Raw genomic sequence first — 6,183 nt, 5'->3', positions numbered from 1 at the left:
GCTAGGAGTAACATAGGGAGTATAGACGGGTTTCCTGTTTGTAAACATATGCGCGCGCAGTGGAGGGGTGAGCCTATAGAGGGCGCTATTACCCGCAGCAGCTCTGGTCAAATCTACATTCATAAAAGAAATGGTCTTCACCGGGTTTATGAAAGTAGATTAAATTATGCAGTTTGTAATATCTTGTTTACTCAATAAAAATGATTTGTCGGAAGTTGGATCTGTTCGTCTTTTATTTGTATACAATAGCAGCATTATGCCTATTATGCCTATAATAGCAGCATTATGCCTATCTAACTCCCGAACACAACAACAGAGTGAAGGGCACTTCCGGGTTCGTTCTACCCCAGGCATGCGCAGATTGCGCATTCTGCTCTGTGATGACGTCGCGCGGAAACCTATGTATAGCTTTAGGGCTGGGAGATATGTGTAAAAAGTACGATGAAGGCATTTAAAATCATGACAATATGTAATTGATCCCTCTATCTCATGCTAAGAGGCCAGGAGCTCTCTGGCTCTAGAAACTCCTTTCGAGTCCTAAGAGTTCCAAAATATAGACAGACCAAATATTGTTATACAGTTACAAATAAGGCTAGTTTATGGATTTTTTTTGGCACAGTATTAAACGGTATCTGAGCTACTGAACTGCTCTGCTCGGCCTCACAACAGAGGGAACATTGACATGAACAAACTTGAGGTAGGACGTTGCAAAGATGAATTAGCTTAGCATCAATTACTTCCCCCACATCCTAGTACAATTGCTGCTGCTTGTCAAGGATCATCAAGTTGTTTTTTTACGTGCAACGTAGTGAATTAAATGCAGACATAAAATATCGTTGTCAGATTGCATACATCTTCCGATGCAGAATAATGGTGATCTCTAACACTTGTTTCAAAAGATAAAGAGAAAAACAATCATAGCGATGACTGCTGAGAGCGCTTTACTAGATTTATTTCACTTTGAAAGCACAGTTCAATCACAGCCCAGTCTAGTAAATCAAACTGAACTGAAGTCTACCAATCACATTAAGTAGTTTTTTAGCATGTTCAAACTTAGTTGTATAAAGTAACAGGCTAATTAGTGTGTTCATTTGTGTTTTTTTATCGTGCTAATTGCATTTGCTTTCTCTTATCACAGTAGTGTGGAGCGAGGGCACATGCTCGCGCACACATAATGAGCATATCTCTGTGCTGTAATTACTGTGTGTTACCTGAGCCGCCACCGCAGCACACACACACACACACACACACACACACACACACGCATGCATGCACACACATGCACGCACGCACACACTCATATACAAGTATGAAAACAGACAAAGGTGCGCACGCACCGCGCGCGCACACACACACACACACACACACACACACACACACACACACACACACACACACACACACACACACACACACACACACACACACACACACACACACACACACACACACACACACACACACACACAATAAGCAGCTTTCATACAATCATTGATCTGTCCATTCAGTTGTCTCACAGTCTGACAAAGAAAGCATAAAGCACTTCTGTTTATGCTGCTATAAAATGGTGAGTTTGTGCCCGGAGGGAGACTAGAGGAGAGGAGGCGAGGCCGCATTATAAACAGTCAACTAGCTATTTCTTGCTCATGTCCATGATACTGCATCTTTGTGTGAGCAAGGAGACAAATACAATAGCCTTTGACTACTATAAAGCCGCTTTTCCATCACAGCATAAGCACGACACTGTCCAGTCCAGTCCAGAACCGCACCGCACCGCTTCAAAATGTCTTGCGTTTCCATTGCACAAAAGTCCCCCACTCGCAAAATCCCCACCCTCCCCTCCCCTCCCGAAGGAAACCAACGCCCCTTTCTTTAACACACCAACTTAGCCTCAGGCTACAGGGTTAGCCTAAATGCTAGCGTGCTTCCTCAGAGCTAGTTTGGCTCTTAAGTTATTATTTGGCCATGTTCACCCTGACTTTAATCTTCGCTATTGTTGGGAAGACCTGTGTGGTGTTTAAACACGTTGCCATCACTTATATAAAAAACATTATTAGCGTGTATCGTCGCACATTCATTGTTGCCAGGTTTAGCAGAAAAAAATAAGCAATCAGGTCTATGAAAACAATCCCAAAAGAAGCGACTATCTACGGCTATTTGAAAATAGCAGATCTACAAACTCACAACGCGTAGCGATGCGACGCATTGTGAGTGTGTGCATCTGCTATTTAAAAAAAATATATACATATATAATGTTGACAAATACATATTAATTTGGGGGTCCTTGACATGAAAATGTTTAAGAACCACTGGTTTCAACAACATATGAAACAAGCCCCAAATAATCAACTACATTTTAGAAACAAGCAGTGGTGGAAAAAGTACTCAAATGTTTTACTTAAGTAAAAGTATCAATACTGCAATGTAGAAGCACTCTACAAGTGAAAGTCTGGAATTACTTGAGTAAAAGTACAAAAACTATTGGTATCAAAATGTACTTAAGGTACCAAAAGTAAGTACTAAAATGTTTGAAAATAGCAGATCTACAATGATGCGATGCGTTGTGAGCTTGTAGATCGGCTATTTTCAAATAGCCTAGGTATAAAATAGGGCTTAATGTATGTTTTATAATGTAATCATTTATATCTGAAAAGTAACTAGTAACTAGTAACTAATACGTTTTCAGATAATTGTAGTGGAGTAAAAGTACTACCAATATTTACAAGCAACTTTACAGAAAAATAAGCCCAATGTTGCTTATAATAAGTGGACATGGCAACACTGCTACCGTAGTGTTTACATTTTACAGACACCTGAGTGGACAGACACAGCTGTGAGCCGACCAATCAGCTTTATCACAGCTTTAGCCCCGCTTAGCCCAGCTCAGACCTACCCAAGACTGGGTACTTTTTAGGCACCAGTTTAGTACCACTTACACACCACTCTACCACTTCATTGTAGTGGAAACCGTCGCTGTGGTGGGCGGTGTGGGGTGGGGCTAGGTAAGTCCATGTATATGGAAAGCCGCCTTAAGAGTGCCAGATAGGAATTGGGCAGCAGCGGAGGCAGTGAAATCAAATAGATACGGCTCAAAACAGGATCTGTCTTTGCCTCAATTACCAGATATAGATGTAGTGATTTGTTGTTTGTTGTGGGAGAAGTGCTACTGCTATTTGGCTGTGTCCCTAATGAAGCCCTAGGGACCTCCCTCCTCACGAGTTCACTGACCAGATATGAAAGAGCTAGTCACTGTCACAACGTACACCCCGCCCTACTTCTATTTTCTCTCCCCTAAACCTCCCCTCTGCGTCCACCTCCACCATTGACTTCCATAACGGCATGAGAATCATTCTCTATCTCCCCAACCTGATAACAGCACAGCACCGAGATACTTGTGTGCAAAATACAACAAGCTCTAACTGATATATATCAGTATATCTGCTGGGTCGAGGCTGACATGACTTTTCCTAGGTCAAGGTGGGGCCCTGTGTGCTGGTAGCTTCCTAAATTCCTGTATTGATAAGCAGTAGAACATGAATTGTGAATCTGCTAGGAAAAAGGAACCACTCAACCATTTCTGCAAATTTATATTGATAAGAGCTGGTCACCGAAGTATGGCCATTTGAAGTGTTAAACACTGCAATAACACTGCTGCCGAGCAGCGATGCACTTGCAACACCCAGGTGCACTGTCATACCTGTGTGACCTTGTGTTCAGGAGGTAGGGGTCTACGACCGCTTCCTGGTAAAACCGGAAGTGCACAGATCCACTTCCGGGTTGCACCATTGAACTCCACACCCCTCAGAGAGTGTGTGGGTGACGTTTCAAGGCAATCTGACAAACCGGAAAGAGGAATGGAAAACCGGAAGTGGTCATTATTTATGAAATTGGAAGTCTGTGGAACACCCACCAAGTTTGGAGCCTGTAGCATGCTGGGAACTGGAGTTATGGCTGTTTAAAGCCCAGCCAATAGGAACACAGAGGGTCCGGGCTTAAGCAATTACAGTTTGTCCCTATTCTCCGTCTAAGAGCACCTACCAAGTTTGGGCCGTTAATCATGCTGGGAACTCGAGTTATGTCTGTTTAAAGCCTAGCCAATTGGAACACAGAAGGGGCGTGCAATTACAGCCTGTCTCTATTGGCCGTCTAAGAGCACCTACCAAGATTGGGCCGTTTAGCATGCTGGGAACTGGAGTTATGGCTGTTTAAAGCCCAGCCAATAGGAACACAGACGGGCGGAGCAATGGTGTGCCTGTGGTCCCTGGCGTGGCTATTCTGATGGCAGACCCCTGACCAGTGTTGGTGCCAAGTTTGGTGCGGATCGGAGCAACGGTGCGCCTCACAAGTCTGCATGTCCGGCAATTTTAATATAGGATTTACCATCTACTACTCGGCTACAGCTTGTCCCCCCAAATTGGGCATATTATACTTTTAACATAATAAATCTTCAATGTCAGGTCCTTGGGAGAGAGAGAGAGAGAGAGAGAGAGAGAGAGAGAGGAGGGAGAGAGAGAGAGAGAGAGAGAGAGAGAGAGAGAGAGAGAGAGAGAGAGAGAGTGAAAGAAGTGAATTTAGACTGCATAAGAAAGGAGGTGGAGTTGCTATTTAGTTTAATGATTCCCTCTATAGCCAGAAAGCCCTCTACAGGATACATGCTTTCAAATGCTGAAACAGCAATCTGTGAATTAGAGCTATACATTCTACACACACACACACACACACACCCCCACACACCCCCACACACACACACACACACACACACACACACACACACACACACACACACACACACACACACACACACACACACACACACACACACACACACACACGCATACATTATTCAATGAGCTGCAATTAGAAGCAATTAAAAGCACCTCAGACACAGAATCAATGCCAGCATGCTAATACATTGTATTGTCATGGCCAAGTCAACAGAGGCTGTTTTCCAATTAGTCTTGCTCAGCAACGCTCCAATTTGGAGGACCAAATGCTGGCATTACTTGAAGTCTCTCACAGGAGAGCTCTGGAGTGCAAATACACCTACAGTATTCACCCAAATACACCTACATTATCACCCAAACACTCCTACAGTATTTACTCAAACAAACCTACAGTATTCACACAAATACACAAGGAAACACATTTCCTTTAAAAGTTAAACATACATTAGATCCTAGAGTAAGTCTCAATTTAGATTTCAGTCACTGTACAGTGTACAATCTGCACATTTATTTATTTATTTACAACAGATTTGTTTAGTTTCTTTCTTTGCAGACTGCAAGGAAGAGACAGAAAGGGAGTGTGAACTTCAGCATAAAACCTGTGCTGAGTAACCAGAGTAAACAATTTCTCTTCTGATACTATTCAGTGAGTCTTACTTTGAATAGCGACTACAGGAAGTCTGATAATTAGTTACTAGCGACTTGTTGGTGCTGGGGAAAATGAACAAGAACAACGTTGGTGTAACTAAGAGGGTATCCAGTGCACCAGCTAGAGCACTTGGATCATTCAGAATGGAGCCATCACTGACAAACCTGCTGGACATGGCTCCACTCTGGGGATGGAATCATTCTCTCCTGCCTCGCACAAATAGCAGCTGATGAATTAACAATGAGCCCAGAGACACAGAAGCCATCCCATGTCAAACTTGGACTCGCTGGAGGGGGAGGGGGTTAGGGCTGAGACGGTGGGCAAGAGTCTCGGGGGCGATGGAGCAATATCCATCTGTCTGCTGAGACAGTGTGCAATGAGCTGCTCAGAATGGGGACAGAATGAAATTATTCTGCATTATTCTCTATTCCCCATTTTATGCACCTTAATTATGATCCCATTAAAAATCTTTGTTAAGCATTCCATTATGAGGCACTAAGATTATGTGGGTTGACTCCCCATCCATGAGAGAGAGAGAGAGAGAGAGAGAGAGAGAGAGAGAGAGAGAGAGAGAGAGAGAGAGAGAGAGAGAGAGAGAGAGAGAGAGAGAGAGAGAGAGACACACAGACAGACAGACAGACAGACAGACAGACAGACAGACAGACAGACAGACAGACAGACAGACAGACACACAGACACAGAGAGACAGACAGACAGACAGACAGACAGACAGACAGACAGACAGACAGACAGACAGACAGAGAGAATAAGAGTGAGATCAAAAGATAATAAACTGAAAGACAAGAATAT

The 6,183-nt window shown here is 43.4% G+C and overlaps 1 protein-coding gene across 1 annotated transcript in view; it reads right to left on the bottom strand.

Annotated features, from left to right (window-relative positions):
• The window catches only part of LOC308096599 (cadherin-4-like), a gene marked incomplete at its 5' end in the record, with an annotated part of 152,173 nt that overhangs the window by 88,663 nt on the left and 57,327 nt on the right, over positions 1-6,183 (bottom strand). The window lies entirely within an intron of this gene.

Source organism: Gymnoscopelus braueri, assembly GCF_963280865.1.
Source record: "Gymnoscopelus braueri genome assembly, chromosome: 12".
In the NCBI taxonomy this organism is placed as follows: domain Eukaryota; kingdom Metazoa; phylum Chordata; class Actinopteri; order Myctophiformes; family Myctophidae; genus Gymnoscopelus; species Gymnoscopelus braueri.
This window is presented reverse-complemented; position numbering and strand designations above follow the sequence as displayed.